The following is a 25,956-nucleotide window of genomic DNA, read 5'->3' as shown; positions in this document are numbered from 1 at the left end:
GCTATAACTGAGAGTCCCGTGATCTAGTTACTAGCGGGGCTGGTCTGGGGCTCAAAAGACCCACATTCAATCCTTTGCTCTGCCACAGAGGTTCCTGTGGGACCTTGGGCAGGTCACGTTGTCTCTGTGCCTCAGTTCTCCTCCTGTACAATGGGATGATAGAACTTCCCTCCCTCACAGGAGAGTGGCGAGGGTAAATACTTTAAAAGGTAACAGGGGCCATATCAGGACCTAAGAGAAAAGGGATCAGCTCACATTTGCTCCTCTGATCTGATTTCTGTTGTGTACGTTGACGCGCAAACGACGGTTACAGCCCTATTTGTGGAAGATCAGGGCGGTTACTCAAAACCTTTGCCGTGGGGAGGAGAAAATGGGGGAATGCCATTTTGGATAAATGGGAGATAATTATTTGTGCTTATTGGGTCAGGTTCTGGTTCTCTGTTACCTTTGGTGGCAATCACCCGCCTTTACCACTGGATGTCACCATTACCCAGAAATCATGCTCCCAGACAAGACAGGCCGAATTCTGCAGTCTGTTCCATAGGCACACCTGCTATTTGTGCATGGAAGGGCACTTACTTCTGAGTCAATGAAGCTGTATTGGAGTAGCGGGAAAGAGAATGTAGCCCTGTAAGAAGACAGCATTTTAAAAGGGGATGCAACTCAGCCTCAGCATTCATAGCTGCCTCTTTGCCCCTGTGACCAGTAATTGTTGCACTAAGCCAAGTAGCTAGATGTCCAACTCTTCAGTCAGCAGGTGCAAATATTTGTGGACAGAAAACTGGGAGCACAAATTTGGAGGCTTTGTTTGAAGATGTGGCCCAACACATTTTCAGAGATCTTCAAAGATCTGGGCTTGGGGAAGCCACTGAGAGATTGTCGCAGTGTATGGGCTTGTGATTTCAAACAAATAGCCATCTGTTTATGCCTGAAAAGGTGTATTTTATACCCAGGTGCATATTTGCATGTGCAGCGACCCAGTCGTGCCCACAAATGCACATTTTCCGTGTTTAACATGGCAGGTTATATTTGAAAACCTGGTTCTAGGAACCCTTTTCCTTCAAAAGAGCTAAGCTTGCAAATGGTAGCTTTGCATGTTTAATACATTTCAAATGTGTATAAATGCTGTGATCAGAATGTAGATTGCTGCCGCCCTAGGCAGTGACCAGCACATACCACTCATCTTGGTTAGTTTGGTAGAGTGTCCTTGTGTGTGCTGGTTTCCCAGTCTCTCTGTACTGAAAACAGAACAATATTTCAAACCGAGCCCACTTTTAAGTTACAGGAGAACATGACAAACTAGAACTGTTCCTGAATCACAACCAGGATCCCTGAAGTTTGGATCCACATTTGGATTTCAACTTTGAAGCCAGGGCTTATCTAATAGAAACAGGCCCCAAAGCAGGTCTCTTTCCACTCCCACACCATCCCCCATCACTGAAATACTGTGAAACTGATTTTATCCCATCTCCTTATGGAAAAAGTATGATCCCAGGTTAACACTCTGGTGACTTTCAGCTTTCAATGAGTAAGGGGTATGTCTGAATCCCTGAGCACTTGGGGTTTTTAATGCAAATTTCCTCCCTGTCCATTATTAGGGAACTGCTAGGTGAGTCATAGCAGACAAGTAACAGATTAGGTTTCAAACAAGCCAGGAATCCTGGCAAAGCCATTAGGTGAACTATATAACAATGGTCCTTAGAGATGAATGCTGGTGGGGTAGTTTGCCTAGCAGCGTTCTCTTCTTTGGAGGGGATTTCTCCAAGCCATGGCAGCACACGGCCCGTCTCTGTCCCTGGTGTCACCTTCCTAGCACTGCTTGTGTGTGGTGGAATGATTCAGTCTCCTTTTCATTGTGACCACAAAAGGGTTATTGTGGCAACACTGCTTCACTCGGGAAGAGGGGTATGTTCTTCCCAACATCTGACCCCTGGTGCCTCAAAGAGCCATCCGTGCTCTGCTGCTACTCGGGAGCAAGCCACCCTCGCATGCTGTTCCGGGAAGCTTTTATGTTTTGATTTTGCCTCTGAAAAGTCTTCCTAGCCTTTGACACCGCTCCTGACGAGCGCTGCCTGTCTCTCCGAGCGTGCCGGTAACGTGGGCAGCATTGTGGTGATGTAAAGGGGGAAATCCACCCCTGTGCCCAGGGCTATTGCAAGGACTAGGTGCCACTCAGATCCCATTATGTGGACTTAAGGGGTGCCTAGACCTCGCGCTGGGTCTCGGCACAGGGGAAAACTTCATCCAGAGACAGGAGGGAAGAGGACGGGGGTAGTGTAAGATATTTGATTTTCTTTTGTAATGCTCTGCAGGCAGAGCAGGAGAGCTGAAGTGTTGTCAGAGGCTCAGTCAGGAACCCCAACTTTATCACTGTTCTTTGTGCAGTGTTATGAAGATGTTTGGAGCTTTACAGGTGTTTAGCAAATCCAAGTTCAGTGGACTGTGGGACTGAGATCTAGGTGCATCTCCCTCTTCCTGCAGAGGCCAGCCCTCCAAAACAGGCATGAGGTACCTCCTGAAATAAAGGGCCAGATCCATAGAGTGATGCTGATTTACCTTGTTGAGGATCTGGCTCTCGAGAACACCACTCCCTGCCTCATTCCCGCTGAGCGGGAGAGGTGAGCAACGCCTGCTGAAGCTGGGGCGATCCACAGGAAGGGCCCAGCTTGCGTCCAGAGTCACTGCCACTCCTCGTGCCCAATCCCGCTTCATGCCCCAGCCTGACCAACCCAGCTCTTAGAGCCAATCCTTTTCTCAAAGTTACAGATCCGGCTTGCCAACTTCCCTTACCTACATTGTTCTAACATGCCAGAGACTGGTCACCTTGGAGACCTGCTGAGGATATGGGTACGGCCCGGCATGAGATTTACACCATCTCCCCCGGATTTTCAAGGGCCAGCGAGAGCTCACCGGTCACTGGCAGAACCGCGACGCTTTCCAAGGCTCAGGCCGCTCTCTCAGGGTGAACCCATTCCAGGGCGCCCTGCCCTTCACAAAGAAAAGAGCACTCTCCCTGGGGCTTCCACCAGCTTCTCCGGGATCTCCGCCGCTCCGGATTCGGGGATCTGAACCCGACTCCCTTTTGATCAGCTGAGGGCAACGGAGGCCATCGCCCGTCCCTTCGGAACAGCGCTCGCCTATCTCTTAGGACCGACTGACCCATGTTCAACTGCTGTTCACATGGAACCTTCTCCACTTCGGCCTTCAAAGTTCTCGTGTAAATATTTGCTACTATGACCAAGAGCTGCACCTGCGGCGGCTCCGCCCAGGCCCTAGGCTTCATGGCACGTCGCAGCGTAGCCCCCGTGGGTCTCATTGCCGGCGACGGCCGGGTATGGGCCCAGCGCTCCAGCGCCATCCATTTTCAGGGCTAGTTGATTCGGCAGGTGAGTTGTTACACATCCTTAGCGGATTCCAACTTCCTTGGCCACCGCCCTGCTGTCTATATCAACCAATGTGTTTTCTGGGGTCTGATGAGCATCGGCATCGGACGTGTATGGCTGGGGTGTCACTGGGGCTGCTCTTGTGAGCAAGGCTCAAAGGAACTGGCCCTTAATTAAAGCCACCTTCCACTGCGCTACTGCCCCTTCCCTGGTCTGCCATGGGAGATGTCTCGAAACCATCAAAGCTTTGCTCTGTTTGCGCAGCAACTCCCATCAACAGCGCCTCCCTCCCCCAGCACTGCACACCGTAATCTCACTGTAACCTTCTTGCACGCTCACTCTGCAGCCTCATGTAACTACCAATATTCTGGGAGACGCAGGCACGGCAGATGTAGTGGCTGAACATACAAGCCAGAAGCCAGACTTGGGGTCAATGGTCAGTTTGCAAAAGATATCAGCAGATTGTTTGCTTTATCCTGTTTCTGCTGCATAGAGGCTGGATGGCTTCAGAAATAGCCAAGAGGTCCTCGCCCGGTGTTGCTGGATAGTTCAAATGATGAACTTTAAAAAAAAAAAAAATTTAATTGGTAATTCCTCAGGATTGTGATCCCGGCCCCATTTGGCTTTAATGCAGGTTTGGCAAACACCGTCAAATGTGCTGTTCGGAGTTTGTTACAGTTTGTGGAGGAACAGCAGGGATGGATCGAGTATCAGCAATTATATGTATGTTCATATATAAACGTTTTAGTAAATGCTAAAGTGTGAATTTAGTATTGGGCTGGAAGTAGGGCCAGCCTGGCAGCTCCAGAGACCGTCCTTTGTTTCTTCACAGATCAAGCCTGGGACAGGCATTGCCAGGGCAAGTATCTGCCAATGGGCCTCAGCCGTGTCTTGGAAAGACCATGTCTAGGAGTGCAAGCGGTATTCAGCCCTTTGGGCCGCTTAGCCATTGGCCTTGCCCCAGAGATTGCCCAAAGGAACCGGTTGTGGTTACTGTTTTGTGTCTGGGCACCCGTTCCACTAGGAGCCTGAATGACACCCGCCAAGCTGATTCAGCATTGGACACTTTGATTGAAGGACGATCGAAGAGGGATCCAGTCCCAGCTGCTACCGCAAATTGCAGTGTAATATCTGTGATGGGCACTGAGCAGACAGCACAACCGGTCATCCCAAAGCAGGGAAGGTGGTTCTCCAGGCCTTCCAGGCTGCGTATCCCTGATATACTCTTTGTAAGGAGAGTGGGGATCCCTCACTGGAGCTTTGGGGAAAGGGTTTGGAAAGAGGCAGGAACTGGATTTTGAAAGGAGGAAAAAGGTGGGTGGGGGGGGTTTCTCTTGGCCTGGCCTGCTTTCGTCACCATCTTTTCTCTAGCCTGCTCCATCTCTCACCCTTTCCTACTTGCTGACTTCCAAGTTCCTTTCCCCTCCCTGTCACCCCCTGTAATTCCCATCTCTGTACCTCCCTGAGAGGCAGGACAATCAGGAGATATTTTGTTTGTCAGATGGGAGTTTTTTCTGGATCACTGAAAATAGCCAGCCTTTCCCCTGCCAAGTTTCCACCCCCTCTGGGCCTCATATGTGTGGCTGCAAACTGCAGCATTGCAGAGACGTTCTCCTTGGTTTTGTTTTAAGCTCTTACTATAATTCACTGTTTCTCCTCTTTTGTCAGGGCTGTTTCCATTCCTGTCCTGGCAGTCGAGGTCCTCTTTAATTTTTGGCCAACTTGATCCAATTGTGTTGTGTCTCTGCCCAGGTGCCTGGCTCTGATGTGATAACAGCACTGAGAGTGGCCTCCGATTGGATTAACAACCTCCGTACCAGTTTGGGCAGGAGAAAGGTTGATCCCACGTGGTTTTTTATGCAGTTTCCCAGTAAACCACCAAATTATTCGCTGGAAAATGATACCGGATTAAAAACATCGCTGCTCTTCCAAACTGGGTGTGCTGCAAACACCTGCCTTCACAGCAGAAATATACCAAGTACACTAGACCCATGCCGAAAGCCAAGTGCCAGGCAAAAGGTGGGTACAGCTGCCAAGGCCTGTGGGCAAACCTAGTTCACTTTTGCTTCCCCTCTAAACTTCGCTTCTTATTCCCAGAGCTATCTGAAGGTATTTATTTGCTCATCGGCCTAGCGTCCCTTTTGACATTCCCGATTGTACCTCGCTGGCGTTGATTTTTTTGCATCCCAGCTCCGTGCAATAAAAGCGTTGAGGGAAAACACAAGGCGTGGAAGGAAGTTCCCGCTGAAGAAGCGCTTTCAGTTGCGGCGCGTGTGTTGGAATGAAACGTGCTCTGCTGAGCTGCAGCAACGGGGCGGGTGAGCAGAGCCAGCGGCCGCGCCTGTTGCACTTCTTGGCTGTACCAGGTGCCTTTGCTGTGCTGTGACAGCACCAGGCAGCTGTTATTCAGAGGCCTCTCGCAGTGTTTTGACCCCTGCTTGAGAGCAGCAGCATTGATCCCCTTTTCAGCATCATTCCTAGGGTGGATCTAGTCCAGGCAATACCTGAGAGCGTTGAAGTAAACACAATCGTACTGTGTGTCTACATCACTCATTTCCTCCCAGGGAATGAAGAGCTGTGCCAGTTGGTAGCCTACAAGAGACGGGCTGGGGAGGTGGGTCCCAGTTTTAGTAGGATCCCTTGTTGACAGTCTTAGCAGAGAGAACGTGGCTCGAAGGAGTGTGGGGCGTCTGTTGGACCCTCAGGACTCGGAAGGATGAACCAGGCTGTTGTGCTGGAACGGAAGGTGTGAGCAGAGTCTCCTCGTGGACACAAGGGTAAGGGCTAATCAGAGCCCTCTGCACTGAGCAAGCCCAAGCCACTTTCCTCCCTGTTTCCTTGCTCACATGTTTACAAGGTGAAGGAAGGGGCAGGGCGTGAGTGGGGAGTGACATGTCTGAGAAGGCATGGTCCTGAGCATGAGCCCTATCCGGCCAATTCAAACTCAACTGGGCAGGAGGAGGCTCTTAGAAGTACTCCCTCAAGGTCTGGATTGATGCGTACAGATGTGTGTGTGTGTGAGCCTGCCCCCCGTGACTGCTGTCTGTTCTGTGGACAATTAGAGGGCTCTGGGCAATAAGGATGGAAATCACTAAATTGGGTTTCTTTTAAAGGGTAGCATCCAAACCGTCCAGCAGTGATCAGCTCAGACAATACTCACTGCCTAAAAGCTTTTGAGCCTTAAAGTGATGGAGCATCCTTAGGATGCTGAAACTGGGAACTGCTTGACTGAATCTGTGTTTACCAAAACAATCTCACCTTTCAGCACACAGGGCCAGGGACTCTCTTCCCTTTTCTCGGTTATTAATCATGGATTACTTTTGCGTGGCGCTGTCCTGACAAAGATTCCCTGAGGGAACGGTACAAAATCTCCATAGTGCCGAAAGCAAAGAGTCCCTGTGCCAAGAACAACCAGGCTGCAAATAGAAAACCAGGACAGTGACCAGAAAGCTGAAATAAACAAAAAGGGACAGATGTGAAAGCCAGGGTAGAGGAAGCCAAATCAAAGCCATCTGGTAGATGTATAAATGTGGAAGTAATTCTTGGGCGTTAGCTGTATTACAATAGCAATTAGACCAGGGTCCCATTGTGCTGACTGCTGTATGTACACACAGTAAGAGATATGGTGGCCAGATAGCAAGTGTGAAAAATCGGGACGGGGTGGGGGGTAACAGGTGCCTATATAAGAAAAAGCCCCAAATATCGGGACTGTCCCTATAAAATAAGGACATCTGGTCACCCTAGTAAGAGAGAGTCCCTGCCCCAGAGAACTTACAGACTAAACAGCCAAGAGGTGGGAAAGAGAGAGAAGCAAAATGATTTGCCCAAGGGCACAAAGCCCATCAGTGGCAGAGCCAGGGTTAGAGCCCAGGAGTCTTGGCTCCCAGGCCAGTGTCCTATATACTATACCAAGTTGCAACATATAGTCTATCCCAGGGGTGGCCAACCTGTGGCTCCAGAGCCACATTTGGCTCTTCAGAAGTTAATATGCGGCTCCTTGTCTAGGCACCGACTCTGGGGCTGGAGCTACAGGTGCGAACTCACTGCACAACCCCTGGCCCTGCCCCCACTCCACCCCTTCCCGCCCCCTCCTCTGTGCCTGCCATGCCCTCGGTCCTCCTCCTTCCCTCCCCGCCAGAGCCTCCTGCACGGCAATGGGACCGGTCCAAGGCCACCCAGCAGGCCAGTGGCAGAGCCAGGCATAGAACCCTGAGCTCTACCAGTCCAGTTCTGTATCCATTAGTCCACATTGCGTCTCTGACTTCCGGTTTTTCCTTTGGTGACGGGGAAGGTGATTAGTTTTGCATAATTTTTGGCACAAAAGCAGGTGAGAGTGGATTTCACTGAGATTTCTGGTTCATTGGGGGTGTGGTGTTGGCAGATGAGGTGGGAGAGAGCCCCTGGAGCTCAAAAGCAAAAAAAAAAAAAAACCCCAAACAAAAAAAAACCGTGCAAGCCCCTGCGAAGCAAACCTGGTGAGTCTGGTGCTACTCTAAAAAACTGCAGGTTATATCCCCAGCCGCTATAAATCTGCAAAGTGCAATTGAACTCAACAGAGCTAAGCTGATCTACCCCAGCTGAGGATCTAGCTCATAAAATCGACAGTTCTAATTAGCACTAGAAGTCTCTGTTCTTTTATGTGTATATTTTCAAGTGTCAGTACAAAGGAGCTGCCATTTCTTTGCCAACACCGTGATGTATTTGGCCCCATGATAGGAGCTGGTTGCAAGCATGGGCTTACTGAGTCAGCTGGGGGCAGTACTACCAGCAACCTCGCAGCAAACTGTGACGGCCGACGTAGTCCTCAGACATGCTGAGCCAATGTCCACCCTGCGGGAACTTCCTTGTCTTCAACTGAGTTACATCCAGAGGGATTTCCGCCACAGGATGCTGGGCCAAGTTCCTTCCTGGTGTAAGTCAGGGGTGTTTTGAAGGATTAACTTGTCGACGTTTGCAGAGTGCTTTGAGATTCTGAGCTGAAAGGTGCCCCAGAAAGGCAAAGATCATTATTATTATTATTTCTTTATTATTGTGAAGTGCATCCAACCCATTTTATTAAGAGCAAGTGTGAGTATGGATGGAGAGGTCCAGGATACAGCACGGTAAGTGCCAAAACTCTGTTCTGCAGGCTTTTTCTGTCTCCTGTCAGGCAGACTGATATGGTTCAGCTAATAGAAAGACAAGCTTAGTTTAAGACAGGTGGGTGTGAATAGAAAGGTCATTCAGCCTTCAGTCAGGGGGAAAGCTGACATTTCCAGATCCTCCAGAGGCTGGACATATGTTCCTTTATAGAACAACTCCCTGTGTCCCTGTTGCATCCATGCCCAGAACCCTCTTAGCACACACAGATCATTCTCCGGAGCATCCTGCGCAGCTGGCTATGCCCTGCCGGGATTACCAGGGTGCTCATCCCCAAGAAGAGCGAGGCACAGAAATCTGCAGCCTGAAGCAGGAAGGGTGCAGGGGGCCAGCTGGTGAAGCTGTGGTAGCCAACTGCCAGCGTGTTGGTCCCCCAGCAGGCCACAAACAGAACGACCAAGGCCAGGATGACCTTGGCAGCTCTCTGCTCAGAGACAAACCTGGCCACCCCGTTCTTGGCCTCCATGGCTCTCACGTGCCCCTTCAGTCTGTGTAAGGTGTACACGCTGGTGCCCAGCATCAGGGCTATGGGCACGGTTTTGTGGATGACTAAGGAAGCCGTGGCATAGGCCAACCCACTCTGCTGGGAGGGGAAAGCCCAGGTGCAGCCCAGCAAAGGCCTGGTGGTACTGCTCACTAGCATCAAGGAGAGAGTGCTATTCCCAACCGCTGCATGGCTGGAATACACCAAGGCAGGAAGAGAGTACAACACATTCACTATCCGGAGGGCAGATACAGCGATAGCTGCGTCCTCGGCCCCTCTGGCTTCCCTAGCCCCTGGGGGATGCTGCTTCCTTATGATACGGCAATGGAAGATGCCCAGGTGCTCATAGCTCTCAAGAGCACCCAGGTGAACATGAAGACCCTACACCAAGTGGCAGACAAGGAGAGCTGTAGCCCCAGGTCAGCTACAAGATCAGCGTGTTCCACAGCGCTGTGAGAAGCAGGTTGATGGTGGAGAGAGTGGCCAGGAGAAGGTCAGAGGCAGCCATGGTACCATGCTTCACAGTCATGGCAAGGACCGTTAGGAGAACCAGGCTGTTGCTCAGCAGGCAGAGAAGGACCAGAGCACCATACAGAGTCGCCTGCATCGTGTTGCCCTGAGACAGCTCATCCGATGTCATTGCTCTGGCGTGCCCCAAAAGCCTGGCGAAAGCAACACAAGGCAGGCCTATTATATCCAAGTGCCCATGTCAGCAGTCCCTGTGCCAGCCTGAGAAACCCACCTCCTCCCAGAACCGGGGCACCTTGGCTGTGCAGGCATCCAGAGACGATCCCCTCATGATGGATGATCCCATCATCATGCCTCCAGCCTGTTCTGCTTCTCTGGGATCAAGACAGGGGCTTCACCTTCAACCCACATTAATGGACACTCCCAACAAGGGACCAGTTGGGTTGGTTTTTTTGATGTGGATGTTATTTCTGGGAACTAGCCCAAGACACACACGGCCAAACTCATTATACCTGGGCCACTGAATAACCAGAGCAAGGCAACAGCTTTTGTTCACTACTGTCCTAGAGTAGATCCAGAACAGTGATCTAGATACCCTAGTACCCTACCACCAATTCTCAAATCCCAAGAATGTAGATTCCACTTAGATAAAGGGCCTAAGTGATGGCTCATTATTCACTGTCTCAGATCCACTCACCTGTGTGTTGGGGTCCTGGAACCTGCACAGAAAAGCAAAGGCCCCTCTCCTTCAGTACTTACCATCCTTCCAATTCCTCTCTTCTCTGGTCCACTCACTTGTTTGTGTGAAGTGGTACTTTTGCCGACTCAGCTAGTTTTCCACTCATTTCATCTGCTCATCAGATGCTTAGCAACTAAACAAGCATTTATACAACCCACTGATTCACCAGATGGCTACAGCTGGGACTTTAAAGACCTGTGAATCCAGATTGATCCTCCGCCCTTGCTAGAATGAGACAGAATAGGCCTACAAAGAATTGCATTGTCTTTCTGTAACACTGGGAGGAGAGTACTAAAAGCCAATTGGTGGGAAGGAGTTTGCCAATCAAATATACGTTGCACCTCTGAGCTGGTGATCTTGGAGAAGTTCAAACCACTGATTCTCCCAATGCCCCCTCTGAAGCAGGTAGGTATGTACCTTTGCATCTACTTTACACCTGGATAGATGGGGAGGCACAGAGGGTGCAGAAATAGAACAGCCCACAGCAAAGCCAGGCCTGGAACCCAAGCATTCTGACTCCTGTTGCCCTGCTTTAAAGGCTAGCTCATGCTGATGACTCATAAATTTTGGCACGGGAAGCTTTGTCTTTCAAGAGGGATTTGCTTCTGATGCATTTCAGCAACAGGTTTTATGCACATTTATCCTGAGGGCAGCCTTCCTTTACAGCAGTCTGATCTCCTCCCTGTGTTTCAGAGGAGCCTGATTCCAGGCCCTTTGTTCTCCCCTTCACCTCAACATGGCAGCTGAGGAAGGTTTAGGGAAGATCATGCTGTGATGTTACACCCCATATTCTTCACAGAAATATGGTTAGGATATGAATATGGCATAACTAAGAGATACTTTATGCAAGATGGGTCTTGTAAGATGTCATTGGAAAGGTTATAATTTACCAAATGTGTTTATCCAATTTGCATGCATGTATCATTTTTGTATCTGAAGCTGGGAGTATTGACCATGTCTCTGGCCTCATCCAACATAGCCCATTTGAAATACAAACAATGTTATTGGTTTATTGAGGACATGCACATGAGCATAAGGATTACCCTAGGAACGGTGTACAATAGAAACCTCTCAGAGAGAGCTCTGTACAATGGGCATGGTTTGACTCAAGGCACAGCAAAAAAGCTTTCCAGGAAGAGGGGGGAACATATAAAAGAGGGACAATGACAATTCGAGGTGTCCTCACTCTCCCTACAACAACACCACCTGAAATCACCTGAGGAACAAAGACTGAACTGTGGGAAGTGATGGTCCCAGGCTGGAAGGATTTTTAGCCTGTGTAAGAAAACCTGGGAAAGCCAAGGCAGTTAGTGCCTTAAGAATCTGCCAGCCTGTTTATCACTCAGGGTAAGCATTTGCTAATTTGTATCCTATCTATCTAGTGTATTAAAGCTCAGTTTGCGGCTTTTGTTTATTTACTAAGGTAATCAGCTTTGTTCTGTCTGCTATCCCTTTAACTACTTAAAATCTACCTTTTGTAGTTAATAAACTTATTTTGTTTATTATGAAACCCACTTTATGTGATTTCTAACTGGTTGGGGGGCAAGAAGTCATGCTCATCTCTCTTCACATTGAGGAAGTGGGCGGATTTTTATGAGCTTGCGCTGTGCAGATTTTTCTATACAGTGCAAGACAGTAGTATTTTGGGTTTGTCTCCCAAAAGGGGTGGGCACATGAGTGCTGTGGGAGTCCTCTCACACACAGCTGACTTGAGTCTGTGTCTGCAGCGGCTGTGGTCCTACCTGTATGTGTGCTGCAAGAGGCCAGAGAGCCTACTTCTTTAAAGCAGGGAGAGGCTCAACCCAGGCTGGTTGAGCAGGAGGGGCTCAGTGAAATCCCAATATATCAGGTGGCATCCCAGAAGGGGGGTCCAACCCGTCACACATGTTTATTCTGCAACATTGGTGGGCTGCCATAATGCTTCTGCCCTACAGCAAAGGAGAGGACGTGGTGTGTGTTGGTATGGAACGCCTCTTCGGCAGACTCCGCTGACTGGATCACACCATTGCAATCAATCCAGCCTTAAAGGTGATCTGCAAAAGAAAAAGAAACTGGGATTATGTCCCTTTTTTGCTTCTCTTTGATGGATAAAGAACGGCTGAAAGGATTTTTCCTGGTTGTTCTTACGTTAGGAATATGAGCTCTCCTCTCTGCTATTCTTGCTCGAGGACTCCATGGAGGACTGGCGAACTAGGACATGGCAAGAAGTGAGAGACTGAAACCTGATCAGTTCTTATTGTAGAAACCCTTCAGGGCAGCAACTATCTCTTTGTGACGTGATCTAGGATATTGGGGTCTAGCACTGTCTTTTAGGGGATGTCTTCACTGCAAAAAACAGGTGTGTTGTTACCTTGACTAGCAGCTCAAGTGCAACCCTAGGCTCCCCTTGAACTGCTAACTGGAGTTAAAAGCCAAGTTGCCATGTCTTCACTTCTAGTTTAACCCGAGTTAGGTAACCTGAGCTAAGAACACACCTGTGTGCAGTGAAGATCTCCTCTTCGCTTCGCTGACATTTTTGCTGACTCTCCTAGCCATTCAGCATCTGCTGCACCTTTTCCTCTCGAATCGTTTTGCTGGTCAGTGGGAATTTCCAAGCATCCCAGCACATTCTGCTCATGACCCGAGCTCAGACAGCCAATCACCACATCCACTCTATGCGATTCAGCTCCTCCTGGAGTAAAACAACGCTGCCAGCTCCCCTTCTTTGGAAAGACAGAGAGTTTGAATGGCAGCTTGGCTAGTGGAAATACTGATGGGGATGTGGGGCTGCCCGCTCTGTGAGACCTTACCAAAGCCCTGCTGCTTAGCATGGCCTTACTACAGCTCCCTGCTAATGCTCCTCTAATTGCTTCATTTGTCTATGTGTTAGCAAAGCTGCAAGGATGTGTTAGCTGGCTTCATGGACAGCAGCTCTTGATAATCACACAGCTTATGGAAGCATCAGCCACTAATTATGCCAGGACTTGCTCTCCCCCATGATCCTCTGGCCTGCAAAGGATGATGGGCTCATCCCACTGGGCCTGATGCAAACTGGGTTGTGTTACCCTACGCTGCTGTCACCCTGCTGCCAACCTTCTCTCAAGCTTTGGCATCTAACTGAAACAAAGCCTGGTCCTTAAATCATGGACGATGTCATCAGCACAGCTCTAATCCTGGGGGTTTTGTGATTAAATCCGGGACAATATCACTGGTGTGGGCCCGATCCTACAGTGGCAGAGAGGCTGGCTACAATATGATTGTGGCACACAGATCCTGTTCCCTCCACGCGTGGGCCCGTGAGGAGGGATAGCTCAGTGGTTTGAGCATTGGCCTGCTAAACCCAGGGTTGTGAGTTCAATCCTTGAGGGGGCCATTTAGGGATCTGGGGCAAAAATTTGGGATTGGTCCTGCTTTGAGCAGGGGGTTGGACTAGATGACCTCCTGAGGTCCCTTCCAACCCTGATAGTCTATGTTCAGTGCATCAATTCCTGTCTGTCACTGGGTGTCCGAAGTGCTCAGAAGAGGCTCCAGGCCTCCATGGATGTGAGGAGCAGAACTGAGGGTGGCTGTGGTGGAAGCCAGGACCCCTCGCGAGAAGTCTGCTCCCTTCAGATGGGCACACGAGGAGCCACAGCACAGCCTGCTTCTCAGCAGGTGAATGTTTAATGTCGCGTAGAGGCTGCGTCTGGGCTGCTTTGACCCTTGTTTGTCTCAGTCCTGATGAGATCTGGTTGGCGTTGTGGGCAGGTTCGGGGTCCCACCCCCGCCCCTCGGCCTCGCTGCGCACATCAGCGCGGGGACGTGCCTCTCTCTTCCTAGGGAGACAACAACAGGGCTTACGTGTCTGCTTGTTGACAGGCAAACAGCGCCTGCTCCTATGAGTCACGTCTGAAATCACTTTGTGCCTTTAGATGGCACCGTCCCCAAAGCTGGTCCCAGCTCCAGGACCAGCTCTGCTGCTCAGACAAAACAGAGCATCCCTCCGGGGCTGCTGGGGAGTGACTTGCTGTGTCAGACACCAGAAAACCCTGGCGCTGGTGCGGCCCGGGGCTCTCCCCTCCTCGCGGCCTCTGCTCCATCCCACCTGCAGTGATCCCTTTAGCCCTTTCACTGGCCCCTAAACGCTGCTCCCCTGGCGTATTGGGGCAGCAAAGTAGTTTCAACAGCCCTGGGGAGAATTCCCACGGCATAGGGCCGACACACATGGCCCTGTGCTGCCCCCGCTCCCACTAGACCTAGTGGCTTGCTCTCTGGATACTCTGGGCTGCAGTGCAACTCACGGACAGCGCTGGGCAGGCTGCCATATGGTAGGGCAACTGTGGGGGGCTGCAGCATATTGGGGACAGCAGCATCTGGGAAGCAGAAAGGGGGCTTAAAGCCCCTCTCTCAATCCCTCCTTCTGAGCTGTGACTTCTGCACCTGCCTCCTGAGAGGGGCAGTGTGGGGTCTGACTCGTCCTGGGAACACTGAGGCGAGCTGAGACCGTGCAGGAACGTTTGCACTGAGCACAGAGCTGAAGTGTCCAAATCAGTGCTTTTAATAAAGATGTCAGGACACGTTTCTGTTCCTCTTGGGCTCGCCCTCCGCTCCTGACAGGGCATTTCCTGGTTTCGAGCAGAACTGGAAGATCTGGCACTGACTGGTTAAGGTTTGTGGTTCTCTCTTTTGCACGTTGGCGAGTTGACAAAAGTGAAACAGTTTCCCTGAGGTTAGGTTGGAAGGTGACGGTCACAGTGTTTTATGTTGAACTAATGGGGTTGGATGTTCAGAACTCTTTCTCCCTCTCTCCCTTCACACACACGCTCCTGCGCTGGCCCTCACTTTGGTGGGAATTCTGTCATCCTCTACGGGCAAAGGAGCAAGGATCACACATGGAATCAGCTTGGCACACGTCTTTCCTTTAGCTTTGAATAATAATAATACCTAGTTTTATCTAGCGCTTTTCATCAGCGGATCTCAAAGCACTTTACAAAGGACTGTGGTCTCATTATCCCCATTTTACAGATGGGGAAACTGAGGTACAGAGAGGTGAAGTGTCTTGCCCAAGGTCACCCAGCAGGCCAGGGAATAAAACCTAGGTCTCCTGAAGCTGGGTCAAAAAGCTTTTTCCAGTAGGTCACACTGCCTCCTTGTGTCACCCATACATGATACACTGAAAGCTTATGCTCAAATAAATTTGTTAGTCTCTAAGGTGCCACAAGTACTCCTTTTCTTTTTGCTGATAAAAACTAACACGGCTGCTACTCTGAAACCGTACATGATTGGTGCCCTTTCACCACTAAGGGACTGATTCAGGGTAACAGTTCCATTGGTATAGATTTAATACACCAGCCACCATCTTTGTAAGAGCTGGATTACCTAACTCTTTCATCCAAGCTGTCTTGGTGTCATTTAAATCCCCACAGCATAAATCCAGCCACCTGTCACCTTCGTTCACTTCCCTGTGTATGGAGAAAACATGTGACAGGCTTTTAATAATTGATGGCCTTTGTTAGCTAGCTGTTTCTCACACAAACTATCCGATATTTATTTTTCTCCTCCAGTTCAGAGTTGCCTTGTTTCATTTGTGCTCTGGCTAGAAAGCAGAGCTGCTGTTACACAGAGATACATTTGTTAATAGCAATGATTATGTTTGCACAGGTAACATGTAAACAAGTGCTTCACTGCCATGTGTGTTGCAAACAGCTAATTAATCAGGAAAATATTAACAGCCACTCTTTTTCTTTCTTTGAGCAGCCAGCGCTGTGATGTTGTGCTGCAAAACACAAGAGTTGACTGCGCCCTAAATAATTGATACCATGAGAAATCATGTCTATGAGTGAGAGTGGCATGCGCAGAGTAGGTGGGTCTCTTTCTGAATGGAAATGGGCTGCAGTTATGCACCTGGAAGCTGAGATCAGGAATGTAGGTGCCAGCTCAGAACTAAGCCCAAGGAATGCTGGTCAGTGAAACCATGCACAAGTAAAGTGTGCAGTTGTTTGCAACGACTGGATCTTAGAACCGCGGGATAATGGAGTGCTTTGGGATACTGGAATAAATGCCAGGTTATTTTTTGTTCTGTATTGCTAGGGGCTGAGGTTCTGGGGGGCCCATCCTGCAAGCCATGGAGGGCCTGATTCTGTTCCCCTGCAGCATGTGTGTCCTCACACTTACACTAATGCAAAGCGGGTGTCAAATTATTATAGCACTCGGAGACCTCAGCAGAGCTCACCGTCCTGATCTGGCAGGAGCTGTGTGTGCAGCACCTTCCCCAGGTGACTGCATCCTAAACAGACAGCGGGAAGGTGGCGAGATGAAGGCACAGGGAAGAGAAGCCGCTTCCCCAGCTCACACGGCAAGGAGTTGCCCAATCAGAATGGGGGCATTTTACACCCACCTTGCACTGGGATAAATAACACCAGGAGCTGGGCAATGCAGAATCCGCCCTAGAACATGCCCTGGGAGGCGCTGGGGGCCCTCCACTCCCAGCAGCTCCAGTGGAGGCTCCAGATGTTTAGCACCTTGATTAGCAGGGGAGTTCGCTCTTCACCAGCTCGCGATGCCGTGGCCAGGCAGGCTGTGGCCCAAATCGCTTCTTTCTTCCCTTTCCTACCAGCCACCAGCTGCACGCTCCACTTCCACTTTGAAACTTGCCAAACTTCCCTGCTGGGAGGTGAGGGGTGATTTGGGAGGTGAGGTGATTAAAAGGACAGGACGTGGGGGTGGGCGGGGAGGGGGGAAGGGTAGGAGGTCCCCGGGGCACTGAGATTGCTAGAGCCCTACTTTGTGGGCTGTTAATTAAAAGTTAAAATAAACTGTCGATGGAGCCTAGGCTTGACTTTGACCAAGTAAATCGAGCAGAAAGGTTTTCCTGTGCATGTCCCCCAGGGGAATATCCATGTCAGGTCGGGGTTCGCTTCAACCTCTTTTTCCTAATCAGGACATACCTACAGAGTCCTCTTCTGGGGTGGTGGTAAGAAGCTCCCCAGAGCTCTGGCTTTTGGCATCAACATACCGCTGACGTGAACAGGGCCGTTCTCTCTCAGAGCTATCGTTTCAGGCTCTCTGCAGACTCAGGCAGGCAGCACTGCATAAATCACAGTCAGTTCCTATGTTCAGATTTTTTTTCACAACCATGAGAGCTAGAATCTTAATTTTTCTTTCGAACAAAAGCTGAGATTCTGACACATTAATATCTCCAGGAGCTGGAGCCCGAGGCCCAGGCCTATGATGTCAATGCTTTCCTGCGACCAGGCACAGCCGGGGCACTCTTTGGGTCGGAGAAGTGTGTGATGAAAGGTGCCATATGCATGGATTAGTAACAAGAGAGAAGTGGTTTGCTGTGTAGGTCGCTCTCCGCACAGTACAGATGCAAAGTCGTCATTCCCTGCGTCGGGAGCCAGTTTGCACTCGGAGGAGTTTTCATTGCTGACTTCAGCCAAGGCACTATTGCAAGTATTTGATTTGCCCATCTAATGACTTCTGGGAAGGTCAGAGGCCCCCAGGGGGAGGACACAATACCAGGTGACCTTCTTTCTGTGGATAATCCCATCGGTGCTGTAGCATCTGGCTAGCAAATGAACCGCAACACCTGCCTACCAGCTGCCACTGAAGGTCCTGATGATTGGTTGATCTTTCAGCCCTGTGCTCATTTCCTGTCCCAGACCAACTCTTCCTGCTTTAGGGACTACTCCGCTTCTCCAAGCAGGTGCCATGTGCCTGCTGCCTGCACTAACAGCTGTTCTGGTTCTCGGGGTATTTAGAGCTGCATCAACAGTATCAAGGCAAGGTTCTCCCTACCCCTGAGTGTCCTCCTTGAGTCCTGCCTTGCATGCAGGGGCCTAGACTAGACAACCTATTGTAGGACTGGACAGGACCTCACTTCTATGATTCTGATCTGGAGGGGCCACTTCAAAGAGGGCGAGACCCGTTTAATCTCAGTGGCTCATTCAGTCCTTACCCCCTCACTGCTGAAAGTGCCAGTTGTCATCGTGACCGAGAAGGGTGCAGTTAATGCACAGGACTGGGCTCAGCAGAGCGGCATTCAATCCCAGCTCAGCCACACGTTCCCGGCAGCGTGCCTAGGGCCAGTGCACTGAACTCTGAACCTTTGCCCCTTCATCGCTCCACACCCCCTCAGTAAAATGGGGATAGTATTAATATTTCCGAGGACGGCTGCAAGGCTAGATTCCTTCATATTAGCGAGGTGTTCAGATTTACGATGGGCTGGGCCATGTAGGTAGAGTATGTGATGTGGGCAGTTGCCAATCAGGAACTGACTGAGACCTGCCAAACTCATTTCACCCACTAGATCTGCTTTTTAAAAAGGAAAGGCTGCGGCAACATGCCGGCTGGGTAAGTATATCAGATGATATGAAGAGAAGCCCAGTGGCAGAAGAAACGATCTGTTACATTTCTCTGGCTGCCAGGTACCAGCAGGAGGATTTATCTGGCTGTAAAAGCTGTGACTTATTGCTTTAATATTTTACCAATGTTGCTGCATATTTAACCCCACTGAGTGGAGGAACCTGTTAATCTTCCTTCCCAGAGTGTTTTACAAGGGACTTCTGCAGAAGGATCTGCAACAACCGTGCTATTTCACAGCAGAGTGTAAGTGGTGCAGGGGAACTCAAAGGGAGTGGCAATGCGTCTCTAGCATCGCAAAAGACGAAACGACGCTGGGTCAGTAGGTTTGTTTCTATTCCACTGTGACTATGGGAGAGAAGCATGGACTACCCAGCAACCCACTCGGCCCTTCCTTGCAGGCCAATGTTTAATGCACTCGTCCGAATAGCAGCCCTTATTCATCTGCTGCTCAAAAAGGACCAAGTCCTGTTTCCCTTACTTAGAGGATTAGTCCACTGTGGCCATCAGCTTTCTATCCTGATTAAATTGAGCAGGGCTATCTGTTCATGTAGGGTGAAATGATTGCAAGCTTCTGGGGGGCAGGGACTCTCTCTTTATTTTGTTTGCACAGCACCTGGCACCCTGCGGGCCTGGTCCAGGACTGGTGCTCCCAGAGGCATCTGCAATAAAAAGAATTAATAATAATATTCTCCTGTGCAGAGGGTCGGCTCCACCCATCCATCACCACGGTATCTGTCTCCTCTAGATTCAAAGAGGATTATGCTTTCTTCACCTGCCAGGTGCTGGGTGTTCTGTGTGGGAAGGAGGATGGCAGGCAGGTTTCGCAGATTGCTCTGAGGCTTGTGATCGTTCTCACTTCTTCCAGCCGTGAGTTCCACATGCCTGGGCCAGCTCCGACAAAGGTTCTGTCTCGTGCCCGTTGGCTGACAGTAGCATTGTTCCAGTGGAACACAGCTGTCATTGGAATTATGGTCACAGAGGCCATCTGTGTGCTAGCCAGGATCAATGCCAGAATAGGGCTTGAGGAGTCAGACGGGTTTGTGATAGCCCTACACAGGGGTGGGTTTTACCCATCGGCTTGGTTTTGGGGTGTCCTTTCCTAAATGGACGTGGGATGGAACTTGAGGGCCCTGCTCTACCCCCGTGTTACTCCAGTTTTATGCCACTGAAAACAGTGGAGTTGCACTGACGTAAAACTGGAATTCCATTGACTTCACACTGGAGGTGAATCAACCTTGTTGCAACCTGTTATCCATTGGCTGAGATTTCTTGTGCTCCCTTTGAGTTCCCCTCACCTATGACACTCCTCTGAGAAGTGTCATTGTCACGGCTAGTCATTGGAGACGCACACAGAGATTTGGGGTTGGCTGGTTTGATTAGCACATTTTTATCAGTCTAAACAAATATCACCCACGGAAATACTGCATTGAAAGAGCCTTATCGCGGTTCCAATATCAAGCACTCAAAAGCTACGAAATGCCAGATTTAATGCACCCTTAATGCAGCCCTCGTGTGTAGAAGCATTTTGATACAGCCACTAATTATGTGATCAAATACTGGTTTTCCACCTGCTTCATTCAATGCACAGGATGGAACTGTTCTGGGGATAATTTTTCAGAGGCTTATAACTTGGCCGGGGGGGGGGCAGATTTTCACAGGGATGGCAAAAAGCATGTGCCTGCCCAGTGTCAAGTCCCTGCTCCAAGGCAAAGAGGGTTGTGGACTTTTCAAAGAAATGGGCACCAGAATTTTTAAACATGGAGCAAAGCAAATTATTTTCCCCAGCCTCATTTTGGGAAATGGCCAAACTATTTGGGCTGAAATTTTCCAAATAACGCTTGGCCTGGAACATGCACCCCACATAGTTTAACATTTGGCAAAGCTATCAGCAACTGAAATCCGGGTCTTTTAAGGAGACCTGTTGGGCAGCCTTAATAACTGGCAATCTCATACCAGCCCCACCCATAATATAATATAGATGGAGCTATAGGTGTTTAGGAATAGAAAGGGTTCCATTTTTTTCAAAAGCAGGCAGGCAAATAACCCCATGCTCATAATTAATTAGCTATGTACAGAAATATTTGCATAGCTTTGGGAGAAAGTCACCAAATCCATGACGTTTGCCATTTGTTTTGCGTGCTCAATAATTATTATGCCCCACTCCTCCTGTCATGTTCCTGTCCTGTGCAGCTCTAAAATGTGTCTAAATTGGCCTGAGTGCTTCCTTCCAGATGAAATAGCCTGGAAGAATTGGATGATTTGAATCCACACTTCCTCATTGGAACTCATCAACATATTTGTTTGGCGGGGGGGGGGGGGGGTGGAGGGTGAGAAAACCTGGATTTGTGCTGGAAATGGCCCAACTTGATTATCATACACATTGTAAGGAGAGTGATCACTTTAGATAAGCTATTACCAGCAGGAGAGTGGGGTGAGAGGAGGTATTTTTTCATGCTTTGTGTGTATATAAAAAGATCTTCTACATTTTCCACAGTATGCATCCGATGAAGTGAGCTGTAGCTCACGAAAGCTCATGCTCAAATAAATTGGTTAGTCTCTTAGGTGCCACAAGTACTCCTTTTCTTTTTGCGAATACAGACTAACACGGCTGTTACTCTGAAACATATTTGTTCTGTCTACTGCCATGTGTAAAACATCAAGTGTACTTGGCAGATACTGCTCGAGACCATTAAAGAGGGAAAATTGACGCTAGGATTTTTTTAAAAAGTAAATAAACGTCAAGCATTTCTGCCCCAATTGCAAACAAATTAGTGTGAACTAGAAGCGAGACATGCAAACATGTAATACAAGTGGAGATAAGGCATTGTATGATCGAGAAGGTATAAGATGGAAGCAAGAAAGACTAATTGCTGGACATTTCGTACAGCATAAAACACCAGGCTAGACACCACTGTGCCAAGGTACCGAATGACATACTGGCTGCAGAATTAGAACAGAGGGAATATATACCAGAGGTGTACGTACACAGACACATTAGTACCAGAATACTAGTTAATACCACCCACTTTATGGTTATTTATTGATTTATACTGGATGTTTGCATGCTTCAGTGAGTTCACCAAGTATTTATGCCATGACAATGAAAACCAAAGGAATAATAACAAATGAGTCACCATTTAGAACCCCCTACCGTTTTCAAAGTGGTGCTCCGCAGAGTTAGCATAATCCTAATAATAAATAACAAGGAACACGTTATGCATGGAATACCAGGATTGCAAACCATTTTAGAAAGGTGCGGGAATGTTATCACTCCTATTTTACAGATAAGGAAACTGAGGCACGGGGTGGTTCAGGTGAATGCTTTCTAACTGGGTCCCCAAAGTAAAAGCACCTGTCTCCATATTTCAGCACCGAAATAAGTGGCCTGATTTGGTTCAGAGCCAGTGTACTCAGCCTCTCTTGCTATCATCAGCCCTTGCCCGAACTCAGCCCTGGCATAGAGGTCAGGTAGAGGGTGTGGCCAACTCATGCTGAACTGCAGCTATTCCCAGCTGGTGTACAATCCCTTAGAGACTGGTCTCAGATGGTAGATGTTAGAGAAGCTCCTGAGACCCTCTCGTCTGCACTGAGGTAGGTGCAGATTCACCTTCTTAGGGCTTAGAGACACACCCACAGAGCAATAGGCAGCTGGAATTTCTGGCCAGGTGTCTCTTTAATCCACTTGGAAGGGACTTACGGTTGTCCAGCAAGAAAATATTCCTGATGAAGAGTATCTGAATGATTAGATCTGTTCTCTAGCATTCGGTAGATACATCCCTGGAATCTGGAAAACAGAAAAGATAAGGAACAAATTAGTATTTAAATATAGGAAACCATTCTAGTAGCGGGCGTTATGTTTATGAGGACTTGCAAGAAATGGCTTCCCAGCTTTTTCTTTGACATATTTTGTCAACCTAAATGAGTATTGCACATGAAAATCTGCCAGGGAGCTCTGTCTGCGCTGGTGTAAGGAGCTAGCAGGGCGTATGCCCTGCTGTTTCTTACCTTAGGATTCTAGAGGCTGTGTTCTGGCATGAATCTGCACTGCATCAGAATGCTAATGCCTGGGAGAGCCTGTGAAATGCATGATCCGGCTGCACTGATCTAACCTTTGAAATGTTCTGGACCAAATTCATCCCTGCCATGGCTGCCATGAAATCAATTGTGGTTATACCAGGCGTGACTCTGGCCTCTCTGTCTCGTGATAGACTGGGGATCCCACCTTTGTCACATGTGGGAAAGGCCAACGTGATCTAGCAGCACCCAAACAGGTAATTTTAATAGGCACTCCTGGGGTCCGATTCAGCTCTGGTGTACACAGGTGCAGTGCACTGAATTTCTGAATTTGCCCCCTCCCCCAACCTCTTTGACTCCTTTCTCAAACTGGTTTGATGTATGGACACACGGCAGGGGAAGCAGCCCCTGCCCTTTGCTCTCACTGCACCTGGACACCTTTGATTAATACATATATGACACCAGGCTAGTCCAGGAGCCCCCACTGAAGCCAAGGGAAGTTTTGTTGCTGACATCTGTGGGGCCAGGATTTCACACTCCCACTGTGGCCCTTCCAAACGCACACAGCTCGGGGATGCAACATGCCCTGGCTCTGTTGGACCAGTGCAGGGAGGGAAGGCCAAAGCAGACAGGCCCTTGTGGAGATACCCCTGACAGCTACCTTCTCTCTGTGATGCCGGGGAGCGGGGGTGCTCCCATTCGAGTGCCCCTGCTGAGCCCCATGGGGGTAGCATGTGAACAGGCAGAAGCTGCTCATGTATAAGCTGGTTCTGCCCACCATATTCATCCCCGCTTGGGCACTGTCCTCCACATGCCAGACAAGCCTGCTGTGGGGGGAAATGTCAAGAGAGCTTGAGGGATTGATTTAGGAAAGTAGATGTCAGGAGGTAACTGTGCCTGGCATAGAGTAGCTGGGAGCAGGGGCATGCAGCATGTCTGCGGGGATCTGAAGGATATAAACACCCAGGAGGCAGATGAACTGTCTGGGGTGCAGTAAGGGGTGATAAGTAGGAGAAACTGGATGACCGTCCGAGAAGGAAAACTTGGTCTGAGGATCAGGAAAATGGTTCTATCTGATTGCGAGATGTTTCTCCAAGCCAGGCACCTGACAAAGTCACATTACTTCAGAACCTAAAAGCAGCCTGCACAACTCACTAGCAAAAGTCCCACAGTGAACAATCCTACACTATCCAAGAGGCGAAGGAAACAGGCCCTCGGGCAAAATTACTTCAAATAGGTTTTTTCCAGTGTCTAAATGACATAAAATGGCCAGGAGAGTCACTTTCCTTGAGGTTTGTGGTTTACGTTTGTGTACGACTCAGACTTTATGTGACTGTAATTGCTCCTTGAGATCAGATTTTTCAGGCAGTGCTGGCTAACATACAATAGTATGCGAGAGAGGAGTGCCTGGTGCCTAGTTGCCCACTGGCATGTGCGAAGGCAGGGTTTGCAGCTCTCTAACACAGGTGCCGTTGTGTATTTTGTCTGACAGTTTCGCCTTTTGCATTTTTGTGGAAGTGAGAAACAAACAATCGCCATTTAAAGCCACTCTTTGACTCTTCCTCTTGAGGCTCTTTTGTGGGTCAGAAGAATTGAGCTTGGAACTTTAGGCCAGTAATCATTTTTCATGTTTAAAAGATCTCTGCATAATTAGCTTAGTGTCAACTTGATCGTTGGCGAGAGAGAGAATTTCTGACAGTGTAATATAGAATGGAGGCTGATTTACATTTCTGTAGCTTCATCTCTTGCAACATAGAGGAACAACAGCCATTTAATGTATCCAGTTGGCTTTTTCCAACTACTGGGGATGTATACCTGGACAGAGGTGGCTGAGGGCTATCAACTAGCCACTGGCTCTTTAAAGGAATATTTGAGTGGTTAATGCTATCTTTCTGCCCTTGATTAGCAAAACATTATAGAGCTCAAAGAGCATAGACTGCACTGCCGTGACAGATACATTTTGAAAGGTTCCCATTAAAAATGTACTGTACAGTAGAAACAAGGCATGGGGTAAAATTTTCAAAAGCACCTAAATGATTGCGGAGCATTAGTCCTTTGGAAAACAAATGGGCCATTTTGAAAACCCCACTATAAATGACTTACCCGTCCAGCTGGCCACAGTTATATCAAACCCCAGCAGAGTAGGAGGCGGTAGGGGAGCTCTTTGATCACTCCTGGGCATGTTGGTTTACAAAGTTCTAACTGGACTTCCTTGGCTGACACCCTCATTAGTGACTAGCCAAGGGAGCTAATCAGGGATCTGTCTAGCTCACCACTCAGTGCATTCTGAAAAGCTGCCTCAGGTTTTCATGGCCATCTAGGCAGTGCAAAATATTTGTGTCCAACTTTAGTGAAAGCTTGGCCAATACAAAGGAATGAATGTTCACAGAGAAGCTTGGACTCAGAACCACTAGATTTCAGTACCAAAGTTGAAGATCTCACAGACGTCTACTAACAGTGGGAGCCATCCTGGTATAGTGGAGAACACTAGACTAGGAGCCTAGGGGGCTGTTCCTGGCTTTGCCACTGATTTTCTGAGTGACCTTGGGTGAGTCACTTCCTTTCTCCGTTTCCCCTCCCTCCATTTGTCTGTCTTATACCCAGGTCACAGACTGTCTCTCTTTATGTGTGTGTAGCAACTAGCATGCTGGGATCCCAATAACTAATAACCCACTCCTATTTTGTCTAGCAACTCTGGATGGACTCTGAGAGTGCAGAGGGAAAGGGTAGGTTGTATTCAGCTAGGAAAACATTTGTAACCCTGGAGTCACTCAGTGCAGCCAGTAGATTTAGATTGGGTTCAGAGGAGGGGGATGCATGTTTGTTCCCCAGATCTGCTCTTGCTGCAAGTCAACAGCTTGGTGTTTCTTCTTACTTAGTATCCTGTTTGTGTGCCTTTGGAGTGACAGTGAGTATGCAGCCTACACAGCTCCACCAGCGTGCTTAGCGGTGAGCTGCAGCATCCTCTACTGGTCCAGGCCTGGTCCAACAAATATCCGTGACAGTGCACCATGCCCTCAGTACTGCAGTCATGGGCCACAGCACAGAGCAGGTTACCAGTCGAGGACTAAACTGTACTGGGCTTTGTGGATGCAGCGAGGACCTGTGCTGAGGTCAGCAAACGCCTGCTCACAAGTGGCCTGAACCACGATTTAATAAAACCAAATGGACACCTGGGATGAAAAGGTCAGACACTAGCTAAAGCCACTCAGTCGCTTTGTGGGGGCTACCCACCTTCCATCTATAATGAAGCCCACTGGAAAGGGAACCAAACTAAACCTCTGGATTCAAACCCTCCCCACCCTGAGCTTGCAGAAGGTTCAGATCTGTTACTGAACTCTGCGGGTTGCACTGCAAACACTCCTGCAGGCTGCTCCTGCAAACACCTGAAAACCGAGGTTTGA

The sequence above is a fragment of the Lepidochelys kempii genome, chromosome 18 (genome assembly GCF_965140265.1).
Source record: "Lepidochelys kempii isolate rLepKem1 chromosome 18, rLepKem1.hap2, whole genome shotgun sequence".
Lineage (NCBI taxonomy): Eukaryota > Metazoa > Chordata > Testudines > Cheloniidae > Lepidochelys > Lepidochelys kempii.
The sequence above is the reverse complement of the archived record's forward strand: the minus strand, read 5'-3'. Positions refer to the sequence as shown.